Source organism: Oryctolagus cuniculus, chromosome 1 (assembly GCF_964237555.1).
Source record: "Oryctolagus cuniculus chromosome 1, mOryCun1.1, whole genome shotgun sequence".
In the NCBI taxonomy this organism is placed as follows: domain Eukaryota; kingdom Metazoa; phylum Chordata; class Mammalia; order Lagomorpha; family Leporidae; genus Oryctolagus; species Oryctolagus cuniculus.
This window is the reverse complement of record NC_091432.1, coordinates 205,543,052-205,559,313: the sequence shown is the minus strand read 5'-3', so window position 1 is coordinate 205,559,313 and position 16,262 is coordinate 205,543,052. Positions and strand designations below refer to the sequence as shown.

Sequence of the window (16,262 nt, the reverse complement as noted above, 5' to 3'; positions counted from 1 at the left end):
ATTAAGATAGCAAATAAAAGAATTATCTGCACTCCCATGGCTATTGCAGCTCAATTCACAATACCTAAGACATGGAATCAATCTAAATTCCTGTCAACTGAAAACTGGGTAATGAAATTACAGTATATATACACCATGGAATACTATACAGTAGCAAAAAATTAATGAAATCTGTTGTTTGAAACAAACTTGAGGAATCTGTAAAGCATCCTACTTAGTGAAATAAGCAAGTCCCAAAGGGACAATATCATATGTTCTCCGTGATCTGTGATAACTAATAGAGCACATAAAAGGAAACCTGTAGAAGTGAAATTGATACTTTGAGAAGCAATGACTTGAACAGCTCTTGTCTTGACTGTCGAGGAACATGTTATTTCCTTTCTCTTCTTCATACTATTTGTTGAACTCAACATAGAGTTAATCATATGTGTATAAAGTCAACTGAAGATATGTCTTAGAAAAAAAAGAGTGGGAATAAGAGAGGGAAGAAGAAGTTTGTAACTGTAAAGCTGTATAGTTCTACATACATTCCTATGGACTTACATCTTAAGGTACAGTTTAAAAACTTGCCATGGGACCCCAAATCCCATTAAGGTGGGTGGTAAAAATGGCATCTTAAGTGTTAAAATGATCATATTAAGTGTAAAGTTTAATACAAATAAGGTTAAGCATTAAAGAGATCATATAAATAAGATCAAGGATCTGGTAATAATAATAGATAGAATTAAAAAGGAGAGAATGGTCCAACATGGGAAGCAGTCCACACAGCAGACTCATAGAATGACAATCTCTCTTAACAGCACTCAGACCTCAGAATCAGCCCTTAAGGCATTCTGGTCTGGCTGAAAAGCCCATGAGAGCATTTCAGGCATGGAAAGCCAAGACACTGTGGCAAAATAATGTCCTACATGAAGGATCTCTGTGAGTGAGACCCCAGCAGAAAGAAGTGTCCATCAAAGAAGGATGTGCTTTTCTCTGAAGGGAGGAGAGAACTTCCACTTTGCTTATGGCCTTGTCTAAATACTAGTGGAGATTATGGATTCAAAAGGCTTTAGTAGCCATGGCAGCTCATGTCAAGAGCTTTGGATGATCACTGATGTCATACATAAGAGTGTAAATTGTTAAATTAACATCAGTAGTCACTGTGCACTTGCTTCCCATGCAGGACCTCTGTCCTCAATGAGTTGTATTCTGAGTTAACTGTAAAACTTGTTCTGTGTGTGTGTGTGTATGTGTGTGCAAATTGTTGAAATCTTTACTTAGTATAGAGTTTGTCTTCTGTGTATGAAGTTAATTGAAAATGAATCTTAATGGAGAATGAGACAGGGAATAGGAGAAAGAGGAGGAGGTAGGGTAGAGTAGGGGTTGAAGGGCAGGTATGGTGGAAAGAATCACTATATTCCTTTTTTTGTTTGTTTTTGTTTTTTGACAGAGTTATAGACAGAGAGAGAGAGAGAAAGGTCTTCGTTTTCCGTTGGTTCACCCCCAAATAGCTGCTACGGCCGGCGCGTTGCGCCGATCCGAAGCCAGGAGCCAGGTGCTTCCTCCTGGTCTCCCATGCGGGTACAGGACCCAAGCACTTGGGCCATCCTCCATTACCTTCCTGGGCCACAGCAGAGAGCTGGACTGGAAGAGGAGCAACCAGGACAGAATCCGGCGCCCCAACTGGGACTAGAACCCCAGGTGCCGGCGCCGCAGGCAGAGGATTAGCCAAGTGAGCCGCGGTGCCAGCCGAATCACTATTCCTAAAGTTGTACTTATAAAATTTGTACTCATTAAATAATAGGTTTTTTTGGGACTAAAGAAAAGAAATCAGAAGTCTTGGGTTTTGACTTTGTTTCTGCTGTATCACTAGGCTTTGTGCCATGGTGCTTAAAACTCTAAGCTTCAGATTTCTCACTTAAGATACAGAAATGAAAAAAATATAGAACACTGCCCTTAAGGGAAGTGTGAGAGAAATTATATGAAAATCCTCAGCACAATGGCTGGTGACTGACTTGTAACCATGCTCTAACAAATAGTTAAATGTAATTTTCCTTCAAGTATTGTTGATCATAAAAAATTCCCAGTATGAATGGTTATTAAACGCTAAGGTTATCATTTGCTCTAATATCAAAATTCAGGTGGCCAGATGATAGGAAGAGGACAGATTATATCAAACATAAGGCCTGGGGACCCACTCTGATTATTTTTTGTTATACCTCTAACTTTATGCCAGGACTAAATAAATCATTGACTTCTCCAGGAAGAATTACAGCCAACATTTGCCGCATTCAGGATTTATGCATTGACATACATCTTTAAAATAAAGCCTGTGATCATTTTAAAATGGGAAATCTCAGTAGAAACTCAGAAATATTACCACAGAATATGAATTTATTGATAGAATTTACAGACTTATAATAACCCTCCAAGAAAGTATTATAAATTTTAAAATCTTAAAGGAAAATACCACACACACACACACACACACACACACACTGAACTTATCGCACTTCTCTTTATCAGATTAATTAAATCAACCAGCAGGCTACTCTCTGTGTAGAGCCCATAGGGGATACAACGAATAATACAGACAATCTTTGCTCTAAGAAAATGTCTGATTGAAATACAGTTTCCCAGGTTTCTTGGGGGGGGGGGAGGGATGTACGGACGATGTTTTTGAAGTCCTTTAACTGAAAATTAACAAATAGTTAAAGAATTTACCATGGGAATCTAAGAGACTAGAGTCACACAGATTGTTGTTTGCATAGATAGTCAGACACATACAGTAAAACTCCTATGTAATGTTCCTTGGACAAAATAATAGTCTAAATAAGGCTGTAATATTTTCCAGGGTGTAATCAAAAAGAGACATCTCAGTATCAAACTCTGTCCCAGAAAACCAAGGACATATAATGAGGAAGTGAGCCCAGAATACTCAAAATGAGCTCAGTGGCTACTTCCAAAGGAAGCAGTGGATAGAATCATACAGGAAAAAGAGATAATATAAATTTTTATGCCATAAAAACTTCTGTTTGGGTTTTACAGTGCAAATAGATTTATTTATTACTTATGGAATTAAATAAATGAATAAGATTTTCATAAAATGAAAGCAGTTAAGATTTTTTATGATATCTATTTCAACAATTCAAACAATGATGTAGAAGGTATCCATGGTTTCTTCTATTCAATTCTTACCCCTTAAGTATCAATATATTCATACTTTGTTTTTACTTACATGACTCATATCATTTCAAGGGCTTGGAAATAAAATTCTGGTCCCAACATTGTCATAATCAAGTCATTGTTCTTAGACAAGTGTCTTAACCTTGGTCAATTTGTACTTCCCCATCTGTTAATAATTAAGAATTTTTAATTAAGTCTTAACATCACCTTGGGTCTAACATTCTAAATTCTAGGAAGAAATAGTCCATTTACAAATGAGCTAGCTAGCTGAAACTTATCAGAAATGAACACAAGAAAAAGAAAAAGAAAAAGCTTATTCAGAATTCAATAAGTGAGCAAATTGTGAAAATCAATTTTTGTTTATTTTGATAAATATTGGGTCTCTTTATGGTACACAACATGATGTTTTGATATTTATAGATTTTGTGAAGTGATTACACTGAATTTATCCCTAACTAACCTCATATAGCTCTTTTTTTATTATTTTGGTGTTGTGAGAACATTTAACATCTACTCTGTTAGCAAATTTCACAAGGGGACTAAAGTATTATTAACCACAGTTACCATCAGTATATTAAATTCCTAGAACTTACTCATCTTATAACTGAAAGTTTGTATTCTTTGTCCAACATCTCTCCATTCTCTCCTTACATAGCCCCAGAAAACAACCATTCTATTTATTGCTTCTACGAGTTTGATGTCTCTAGATTCCACATGAAAGTGGAATCATTCAGTATTTGTCTTTGTGTGTTTGGCTTAGCATAATGTCCTCTAGGTTGATTTATATCACAAATGTCAGAATTTCCTTTTTTTAGGACAGAATAATTTGTGTGTGTGTATGTGTGTGTGTGTATGTGTATACCACATTATGCATTCACACCTCAACAGACATTTAAGTTGCTTCCTTGTCTTGATTATTATGAATAAAACTGCAGTTAAATGAGAATGGAGATATTTCCTCAAGTTACTGATTTTAATCCCTTTGGATATTTACCCGAAGTAGGATTGCGGGATCATGTAGTAATTCTATTTTTAGTTGTTTGGGAAACTTCATACTGGTTTCCATGATGACTACATTAATTTATAACCCTATCAACTATGTACAAGAGTTGCTATTTCTTTACATCCTCAGCAATACTTACCATTTGTCTTTATTTTATCTATCATAATGGGTGTGAGAGTATTTTGGTTTTATTGCATTTTCCTGTTCATTAGTGACGAGAGGATTTGGTCACATATTAAAAATAGGTGTTGAGAATTTGGTCTCATAGAAAAATGTTTGAGTCATTTGCTTATTTTTAACGGATTATTGAACTTTTCACTATTGAGTTGCACGAGTTCCTTATAAATCTTGAATATTAACCCCCTACTACATATATGGTATCTGAATATTTTCTCCCATTCTGTAGGTTCCCCTTTAATTTTAATGATTGTTTAATTTGCTGTGTAAAAGCTTCTTAGTTTGATGTACCCCTATTTGTTTATGTTTGCTTTTGTTGGTTGTGCTTTTAAAGTCATATTCAGAAAGTTATTGCTAACACCAGTGTCAAGGAAACTTCCTCCTATGTTGTCTTCTAAGATTTTAAGGATTTTAGTTTTTATACTTAAGCCTTTGGTTCACTTTAAGTTGATTTCTGTGAATGGTGTAAGACAAGTGTCCAGTTTCATTCTTTTGCATGTGAATATCCAGTTTTCCCAGCACTATTTGTTAAAGATACTGTCCTTTCCTCATTATAATTTTTGGCACCTTTGTCAAAGATTAGTTTGCCATATATGCATAAATTTATTTCTGAGTTCTCAATTCTGTTCCATTGATCTAGTACCTGTTTTTCAGTTGTAGTCTATTTTGGAATGAGGTAGTGTGGAGCCTTTAGCTTTGTTTTTCTTTCTCAAAATATTTTTGGCTATTTGAGGTCTTCTGTGTTTCCTGAATAATCAACTTTCCTAGCTAAAAAATATGGTGTTATTTTTAAATGACTACTGATATAACAGATTATCTTACAACAATCAAATAGCCACTACTCACAATTATTTTTTAAACCAATGAAATACATATAACTTGTGTAATGGTGTAATTAACATAATAAATTTTTAGGGTCTGAGTCAAATTTTATCCTTTCTTTTTCTACACTATGAGCATGACATTCATCATTCGCCTGCTTCTATCTGGTCACCAGAGAGACAGTTCAGGAGCTAACTGGCTCCTCCAGTTTTTACCTAGCCAGTTTCTACACCTAAAACAGAAACCGTTCAATTCATGTTTCTAGTTCATTTGTTGTGAGGATTCCTCAAGACAGAGAAACAGAACTGACATTCAGGTTAAGTTCCAGTTGCAGTATGTTCAATATGTATGTGACATAGCACCATTTAACTGTCTAATCTTAACCAAATTGCTAAATTTCACTGATCCTCATTTTTCTCAGCTGAAAATTTTATAAAACATTGCATTTTTTGTTGCTGCATGAAATTTTTCTCAGATTTGCAGAAGGAGCAGGAAGAAAACGAAAATGCCTTTTAAACTCAGCTGACTGCTGCCCTCTGGCTTGGCTCACAGAGCAAAATGCTCCTTTAGTTGTGCTGCTCTTGTGATGCATTTAATAGGAGCAAATGTGCTGAATGAAAAAATAAAGATAAGCAAACAGCAGTTCAGTCATAAACTGGGAGATGGTCTCAGGTGGAAAAGTTGGGAGGAATGCAACAGACAGGCAGCCCTAGGGGGAGGTGAGGGAAAGGACAGACATCCTCTCCTCCTGAATGCACTTACTCAGTGTAGAGGCCTGAATTTTGGGGGGACCTTCCATCATAATAGCTCTATCGCAGATTCCCTTCACACTCCAGAGCAAAGCCAGATTGCTTCTTCAGCCATTGCAAATGAAATTATGAGAAACAGCTAACTCACTCCCATTGGCTAACCGAAAAGAAAAATAAAGCCAGAAATAAAGAAATGCCCTTCTTACTATCATTAAGTATTTAAACTTTCTGTTTGTCTCATGTTTCGCTTGAGCACGCTCCCTAAGAGGATGGTTTCCTGAGATCTGGGCTGTGAAAATGCTGACCTTTAGGCTGAACCTCCTACTGCTAGTTTTGCACCCAATCCACCTTGAATGAAGGCCAAATTGGACATGCTCTAATATCTAATTCTCCTGAGTTATATAATTAAATAAAAACTGGCATTGAAATTATTCCATTGCCATGAAGGTTTGAATAGAGTTGTGCCAAAAGACTTACATCACTAAACTGAAGGTAAATTTATAACTGTTTTCATTCATTTGCATTTAATCAGCCCAGAATTGCTGACTCTAGGTTCAGCAAGAACCTTATTGCCTGCTTAGTCTACAGGCTACAGTACACTGCTGGTGATGGGAATGACTCAAGTAAGAAGTTTGAGTTCCACATACCATAGATCATTTTTAACCTTGAAGTTTGGCTAAATGCAAGTCAATTACGTTAACAAAATCCAGGGTTATTCTAACACCACTGGCTTAAAGGAATCCTCCCTTTAGTAAGAGGCTTCAGTCCTGACCTCAGCTGACCTGGTTCGAGCCCAAATTCTCCCACTTACAGGGGAATCATATCTTACAAGTAATTATGACCTAAAGTAAAACATATGGTCATAATTGCCTTTAAAAATCTTTGTGAGACAATATCTTTTTTTTACTTATTTTTTAAAGATTTATTTGTTTGAAAGAGTTAGAGAGAGAGAGAGAGATCTTTTATCAGCTGTGTCATTCACCAGATGGTTACAGTGGCCAGCGCTGGGCCAGGCCTGAGCCAGGAGCCAGAAGCCAGGAGCCAGGAGCTTACTTCCTGTATCCCACATTGATAGCAGGGGCCCAAGCTCTTCAGCCATCTTTTGCTGCTTTTCCCAGACCATTAGCAGGGGATTGGATTGGAAGTGGAGCAGCCGGGACATTAACTGGCACCCATATGGGATGCCAGCTCCTGTGAGATAATATCTTATATGATTGTTGGGGACCTACGATTACCTCTAAAGTATGTATAACAAGTGATTCCAACAGCATGGACTAATGAGCCTGAGTAAAGTTATTTCATGTCTCTGAGTTTCATTTCCCACATTCATGAACTGGGTTCATTAAAGAATTTACCTTTAGGGGCACAGCAGGGTTGAAATGAGATCATAAATATGGAGGCCTAGCCCATATCAGGACAATAAATGATAGATCTACTAGCACTAAGATTGCTAGTGGCTACTTAAGCTCCCACAATGGGCTGTTGGCTATGTGTACAATAGCTGTTTTGCAGATGAAGGAACAGAGCCTTACAGTAGGTAAGGAAATAGCTGATAAAACCAAAACTTTTGTACTGTGTACTAGAGTGGTCTAGAATGTAAATAGTAGGGCCACATAGGACCTAGCCCAATCATTTACTGACTCCATAAATTTAGATAAGTTAATTTGCTGCTCTGTGCCTCAAAAATGCAGTCTATAAAATAGGTATATAATAATAGAGTAAATGTCATGGGATTGTTGCAAGAATTTTGAAAGTTTATATAAGTGTGTCCAAAGCATTTAAATATTTCCTGAGATGTGGTAAGCTACATATCATCCTCATCATCAATTTTATGATTATGATGATTATGACTGTAATTCTCCTATGCTTCTTTGTTTAGAAACACCAGTAGTGCTGGTAACACAAATCATGAAATAATTAGCCTGACATGTTAGGAAGAAATGGGCTTGGTTTCAGAAGATTACTCAACATAAAATGGAATTTTCTTCCTTATTTTTTCAGGCTTTTTTTTTTCAAATTGACAAATAAAAATGTATATGTTCCTCACATATAACCTGCTGCTTTAAAGTATTTCATATATATCATAGGATGGTAAAATCTAGCCAAGCAAAAGCTGTCATTTAGTTATTTAGTTATATACACAGTTCTTATGTTATGGTGAGAACATTTAACATCTACTCAGCATTTTTCCAGAATACATCACCATTAGCTATAGCCATCATACTTTGTATAATAAGTCCCTTGAACTTTTTTTTAAATTTTTATTTAATAAATATAAATTTCCAAAGTACAACTTTGGATTATAGCGGCTTTTTCCCCCCATAACCTCCCTCCAACCTGCAGCCATCCCATTTCCCGCTCCCTCTCCCGTCCCATTCACATCAAGATTCATTTTTAATTATCTTTATATACAGAAGATCAATTTAGTACATACTAAGTAAAGATTTCAACAGTTTGCACCCACACAGAAACACAAAGTATAAAGTACTGTTTGAGTACTAGTTATACCATTAATTCTCATAGTATAACACATTAAGGACAGAGATCCTAATTGGGGAGTAAGTGCACAGTAACTCCTGTTGTTGATTTAACAATTGACACTCTTTTTTCTTTGTTTTTTGACAGGCAGAGTTAGACAGTAAGAGAGAGAAAGAGAGAAAGGTCTTGCTTTTCCATTGGTTCACCCCGCAAATGGCCACCATGGCTGGCATGCTACAGCCAGCACACTGCACCAATCCGAAGCCAGGAGCCAGGTGCTTACTCCTGGTCTCTGGACTGGAAGAGGAGCAACCAGGACAGAATCTGGCACCCCAACCGGGACTAGAACCTGGGGTGCTGGCGCCGCAGGTGGAGGATTAGCCAAGTGAGCCGCGGCGCCAGCCAACAGTTGACACTCTTCTGACGTCAGTAATCACCTGAAGCTTTTGTCATGAGCTGCCAAGGCTATGGAAGCCTCTTGAGTTCACCAACTCCAATATTATTTAGCCAAGCCCATTGTCCAAGTGGAAGTTCTCTCCTCCCTTCAGAGAAAGGTACCTCCTTCTTTGATGGACCATTCTTTCTGCTGGGATCTCTCACTCACAGAGATCTTTCATTTAGGTTTTGTTGTTGTTGTTGTTGTTGTTTTTGCCAGAGTGTCTTGGCTTTCCATGCCTAAAATACTCTCATGGGCTTTTTAGCAGCATCAGAATAACTGATTCTGAGGCCAGAGTGCTGTTTAGGACATCTGCCATTCTATGAGTCTGCTGTGTATCCTGCTTCCCATGTGGATTATTCTCTCCTTTTTAATTCTATCAGTTAGTATTAGCAGACACTAGTCTTGCTTATGCGATCCCTTTGACTCTTAACCCTATCATTATGATCAATTATGAACTAAAACTGATCACTTTGACTAGTAAGATTCCATTGGTACATGCCACCTTGATGGGATTGAATTGGAATTCCCTGACAGGTTTCTAACTCTATCATTGGGGTAAGTACGATTGAGCACGTGCCAAACTGCGCATCTCCTCCCTCTATTATTCCCGCTCATATTTAATGGGGATCACTTTTCAGTTAAATTTAAATGACTAAGAATAATTTTTTATTAATTAAAGAGTTCAACCAATGGTATTAAGTAGAACAAAAAAAAAAATACTAAAAGGAATCAAGTAGTAAGTTGTCCCTCGACAGTCAGGACAAGGGCTGATCAAGTCATTGTTTCTCATAGTGTCAGTTTCATTTCAACAGGTTTCCTTTTAGGTGCTCAGTTAGTTGTCACAGATCTGGGAGAACATATATTTGTCCCTTTGGGACTGGCTTATTTCACTCAGCATGATGGTTTCCAGATTCCTCCATTTTGTTGCAAATGACCGGATTTCATTTTTCTTTACTGCTGCTGTATAGTATTCTATAGAGTACATGTCCCATAATGTCTTTATCCAGTCTTCTGTTGATGGGCATTTAGGTTGATTCCATGTCTTAGCTATCGTGAATTGAGCTGCAATAAACATTGAGGTGCAGACAGCTCTTTTATTTGCCAATTTAATTTCCTTTGGGTAAATTCCAAGGAGTGGGATGGCTGGGTTGTCTTGTAGGTTTACATTCAGGTTTCTGAGGAATCTCCAAACTGACTTCCATAGTGGCTTTACCAGTTTGCATTCCCTTGAACTTTTTTGAAACGTACCTAACTGTAGTTTCGTATTCTTTTATTGAAAAATTTGCCAACCCACATGCCAACTTCCCCAACCTCTTGTAACCACCATTCTTTCTACTTCCACAAGATAAGCTTTTTTAGATTTTATGTATGAGTAAAATCACATAGTATTTGTCTTTCTTTTACTGGCTTTTTTCATTTAATATAATGTCTTCCAGATTCATCCATGATGTCATAAATGACAGGATTTCATGCTTTTTAAGTAAGGCTGGATAGTATTCCATTGTGTGTGTCTGTATTCTCATGTATGTTATATATATTTTTTCATAATATATGTATTTAATATATACTCTATCTGTTCATCAGTTGATGAGCACTTAGGTTGAGTCAGTGTCTGGGCTATTGTTAATAGTGCTGCAGTAAACATGAGAGTGCAGATGTCTCTTTCATGTACTATTTCCTTTACTTTATCCAAAGGATATCCTTCATTCAAAGGATATTTACTCAGTAAGGAGATTATTGCATCATATGTAGCTAAATTGTTAATTTTTTCAGGAACTATACAGTTTTCCACTTGAGTAAGATTAAATTACATTCCCGCCAGTAGTGTGCAAGTATTCCCTTTTCTTCACATCCTCACCAACAGTTGATATCTTTGGTGTTTATGATAATAGCCATCCTAACATGAGTAGGACTATCTTATTGTGGTTTTCACTTGCATTTCCCTGTTGACTAGTGATATTGAGGACTTTTTTTCATGTTTCTATTGGTCATTGAGTAGGTCATTTCTTTTTTATTATTTTTTTACTTTTATTAATAAATATAAATTTCCAAAGTACAGTTTATGGATTACATTGGTTCCCCCCCCCATAACTCCCCTCCCACTCGCACCTCTCCCATCTCCTGCCCCCTCTCCCATCCCATTCACATCAGGATTCATTTTCAATTATCTTTATATACAGAAGATCGATTTAGTATTTATTAAGTAATGATTTCATCAGTTTATACCCACACTGAAAATAAAGTGTAAAATACTGTTTCAGTACTAGTTATAGCATTAATTCACATTGGACAATACATTAAGGACAGAGATCCCACATGAGGAGTAAGTACACAGTGACTCCTGTTGTTGACTTAACAATTTGACACTCTTGTTTATGGTGTCAGTAATCACCCTAGGCTCTAGTCATGAGTTGCCAAAGCTATGGAAGCCTTTTGAGTTCGCCGACTTTGATCTTATTCAGTCAAGGTCATAGTCAAAGTGAAAGTTCTCTCCTCCCTTCAGAGAAAGGTACCTCCTTCTTTGATGGCCCATTCTTTTCTTAAGACCTACTCAGGCTTTTTGTCCATTTTTAAATTATGTCATTTATTATCTTGCTATTGAGTTGAGTTCCTTATATATTTAGGATAATAACCCTTTATCAAATGTATATTGTGCAAATATTTCTCTCAATTTGAAGGTTATCTCTTCACTCCATTGTTTCATTTGCTGTGAAGAAATGTTTTAGTTTGATATTCTATTTGTCTATTTTTACATTTGTTGCTAGTGCTTTCCAGGTTACATCCAAAGTAAATCATTTTCCAGATTAATTTCAGAGATTTTTCCTGTGTTCTTCTAACACTGACATAGTTTTGGGTCTTACCTTTAAATATTAAATTAACTTTTAGGTTATTTTCACATACAGTATGAAAAAAGAATTGAATTTCACTCTTCTGGATATGGCTATCCAGTTTTCCTAGCACCATTTACTGAAGAAACTGTCCTTTCCCTGCTGTGTGATCTTGGCACTTTTGTTAAAACTGGTTGGCTGTAAATGAATGAATTTATTTCTGGACTCTCTATTCTCTCCCACTGGTCTATGTGTCTGTTTAAAATGAGACTTAAGGGAGATTTCTCAACAAGACAATTGGAAGGGGCTCAGTGAACTGAAAAAGAAAGGCTGTTGCAGATGAAAAGAATAAGAAGACATTGAAACCAGGGTCAGAGAAGAAGTACAACAAAATGACTTGCTTGAAAGAAAGAGGAGATAGAAAAAGGTAGATAGAAAGAAAAAGGTAGATAGAAGTTTGTGTCTAAAGGCAGAAACCACCTGACTTCATGTCAGTAGGCTCTTCTCTTGTAATATATATATAAGTGAGAGAAGATGGCAAGGTTATCCAAGGACTCAGTGAATGAAAATTTTGATGCTATTTTATGGATATTGCTGAGGAAATTTAATTCATAAAATTATTCCTTAGAAAAGGAAATAAGACTGAAAGCATTTCATAGTAGATTTGAAACTGTGGTAGAACATGGGATACTCTAATGAAGAAATAAAGAGCCATTATTTTATTTTATCAGTCATATTCATGAGAGGAATTGATAGATAATGTTTGACCTGAGTTAGGATTTTTCAAGCTCACTTTTGCATTATTTGGGTGACCACAGAAAAGTCATTTCTTCATTATTTTCATGATGGACCTAAATTTCTTTGTATTGATCAGGAAGTAGTGTGAGACCTGAGCCTGGATCAAGGTGTAACTATTTTAAATTAGGCCTCCATCTTGTAAATTGGGCCTGACCAGGCCCAGAACCCTAAGCCAGAAGCTCCTAAAAGTAAATAAATGAACTCCCCTTGTGATAAACTCTCCTAGCAACAGCCGATTAACTGATAACAGAGAAATACCTAGAGTTCCTTGTCTTCTCAGGGCAGATAAGGTGATTGATAGCTACCTGAGACCCTGCAGTTAGGCACGTACACCCCAGCAGCTCGGACCCTATGCTCGGCCAATCAATTCAAAAGGCATCAACCCCAAAGCCATCCAACCACCTTTAGTAGGTCCGTTCCCGCCACTGGATGCACTAATCAATTCTAAGAGATGTCCTTTGAATTTCTCGCGGGATGAGATGATTTGCTAAATGGTACCATGATGTATAGAATGTCTCTGAAAACCCTATAAAAACCCTGTTAACTGGAGGGTCGGGGCTCTCAACTCAGACCCGCTGCGTTGGTTTTGATTGAGAGTCCAGGCCCCGACCTGCAATAAAACTCTCGTGTGCTTTACAGCGGTATCGGCTCCTTGGTGGTCTTTGGGGACAACTGAACTGGGCATAATAGTAGTATATATAATATTCAGATAAAAAGGCTCTGGGATCAGGCTGGAGTCAGTCCAAGTTCAAAACTCCCTATTGGGGGCCAGAACTGTGGCTCAGCAGGTTAACACCCTGGCCTGAAGCAACAGTATCCCTTATGGGTGCTGGTTCAGGTCCCGGCTGCTCCTCTTCTGATCAAGCTCTCTGCTGTGGCCTGGGATAGCAGTGGAAGATGGCCCAAGTCCTTGGGCCCCTTGCACCCACGTGGGAGACCTGGAAGAAGCTCCTGGCTCCTGGCTTCGGATCGGCACAGCTCCATTGCAGCCATCTGGGGAGTGAACCAGCGGATGGAAGACCTCTCTCTGTCCCTACCTCTCTCTCTGTAACTCTGTCTTTCAAATAAATTAAAAAAAAAAAACCCTATTATGCTTACAAGCTGAGTTACCTGGGAAAAATTATGTAAACTAACCCTATTTTCTCTTGTAAAATTTGGAGATGACAAATATTGTTCAGTTATCATCATCATTATGAGATTTAAAGTATATAATACAAATTAAGGTATTTTCATAATGCTTGGCACATGGAAAATGCTTAATAAAAGGAAATTAGCTGTGTTGTTATTTATAAAAATAAATGCAGTAAAATTATCTCTAACATCTCCTCTTGCTATTCATCTTTCCCTTAACCTGGGCTCTATATTATTATAGTCTCCTGTCTTGACTCGTTCCCTAACCTCCACCTGTAAACCAAGTAGAGTAGGAAAAAGAAGCATTAAGATGGACAATGTGGCTTCAGAAATGTGCATGTGTAGGGGAGGAAGATGAAATATGTGTGCAGTCGAGAGAAAAAGCAGGGCTCAGGCCCACTACAGGCTTCATCAAAATTGCTAGATGTTGAAATCAAGAATTTGAACACCATAGCACACAGGATGAATGTCTTATTTTAAGGAATATAGCCAATCCATCTATTTTTCCTTTTATGAATAGAACACAGAAGTCATCAGACTATGTATTATGAATAGAATAATAAGGCATGGGTGTACTTTGTAAATAGTACAGTTCAAATGTTGCTCTTCTTGCTCTTGTTTCTATAACTGTGACAAATATCTGGTTTAAAATCCCAACAAGTATGGTATGGGCTGTTTGTCTTATTTCTGTAAATTGGCATTAGTCCTTTGAATTAAATTGCTCATTAGGTTTGAGGAATGCCTATCTTATCAATAGCTTCTCAAAGAAGAAAAATTTTTCCTGAAGGCAGTTATATTTTACTAGAGAACAATAATAAATAATATAGTAAGAAGAAGTAAACTGGAGACTAATAATACTTGTTCTCAGATTTCTGGATTCATTTCCTTGATCTGCCACTCTGTGGTGGTCTGGCCTTGAACAAGTTGCTTGATCACTTCAAGTTTCAGTTACTGCATCTTTAAAGCAGGGATAATGACTGTACATACACAAAGTTATTCTGTAAAGAGTAAATGAGGTGATGAATTTAAGATCTTGGCACAGTTCCTGGAATGAAGGAGGTACTCAATAAAGGTTAGCTATTATCATTATTAAAATAATGGAAGACATAATATAGAAAATAAATAACTCTAGCTTTGGTGAGAAGGCAGATATACAAAGCCTGTATCACAGGATGAGGAATGGAGGAAAACACAAAGGAGACAGAATGCACAAAGAACTCAGCTGACATGAGTAGGCATGCTACTCATGTAGTTCTCATAACTGCAGGCCCATAAAGGCTGATCCAATAGATCTACCCCTGGGACGTGATTTAAAATTAATCCTAGTGTCATAGTAATGCTAAAATTTGAAGTTTTGTGACTGGATCCTTCCCATTACTAGTTCTAGAAAGAAACAAAGAACTTTAGTTGTTGGGACCTCCAGTTGTAAGACTGATCCCCAGTCTTAGCTGGAAATGAGAAGTGTCCTCAAACTAAAGCCTCACACAGGCAGTTCCAGGAAGTCTGCTGAGGTTTATCATACCTGCTTCTGTTCATTCACCTGAAAAGGTGACTCTTCCTAAGTGACCACTAGGATTATAGAATAGAGAGGAAATTTTAAATATGAGAGTCAAGAAGCTAGTCAGTGTCATATTGACCATAACAGAAGCTGGCCAACATTTTCTGTATGGGCCAGATAGTGAATATTTTAGGGTTTATGGGACATACGCTCTCTTTTATACCTGCTCAGCTCTGCTATTATACAAAAGCAGCAATAGACAATATGTAAATTTGAATGGATGTGTCTGTCTTCCATAGAACTTGATTTACAAAAACAGGTAGCAGGCTGGATTTGGCCCTTGGACCATAGTTTGCTGACCCCTAGTCTGTATAAGAGACTTGATGCAATGATTCAAGTTGTTGGAAGGACCTGGGCTAAAGCTTATATAAATCAAACATGATATCAAAGAATGTTGTTGTCTTGATATTAGCTGGCCTAACATAGAGATCTTCAAACTGGAAATGAATGGTGAGGCAGTAAATTGCCTACCTTCAAATAGGGAGAGCAGCCTCTGTAGATTAAAATAGGAATGATGTAGAAAAAAATAATTGCAGCATAAGTTGTACTCAGTAATTCACATTGAAAATATTATTTGGTAGGGCTCAGTAAAATTATTTGGAGTCTTTCTTTCCTGTATTCTAATGTTCAGAGTGTGAATGATAACTAAGTTAAACATCCTTGTTTTTCTTGGACGGTTCTAGTATTATCTCTGTATAATTGTCAGTAGTACTCTCTTTCAAACAAGTATCTAGTTTGCATTATGCATTATTTGACCACAACTATAATACTTCTTCAATTGTGGCAAAAATATGTATATATTATTTAACATTTCACCAAAACTTTGACAATAATATCAGTCTATAAAGTACAGAATATGGTGCTAGATTAGGGTAAGTGAAGGCTTCAAGTCAGTCATATTCAAAGCCAACCTTATCACTTTCTGTTAGACATAGATAATGTGCTAAATTTCCCAAATTTCAGATCCTCATATGGAAAAATAAATAATAAAAATAGCAATATATATTTAAATATATTAGCATATAGGAAATATTCAAAGTGTTGGCTGTTGTTTCATTATTATTTTAATTATTATTATTATATTCAGATAGAATGCATTGGTTGAGTGGTG

The 16,262-nt window shown here is 36.9% G+C and overlaps 1 protein-coding gene across 1 annotated transcript in view; it reads left to right on the top strand.

The window, feature by feature from the left end:
• GRIN3A (glutamate ionotropic receptor NMDA type subunit 3A) overlaps positions 1-16,262 on the top strand; it is a 223,218-nt gene that overhangs the window by 130,516 nt on the left and 76,440 nt on the right. The window lies entirely within an intron of this gene.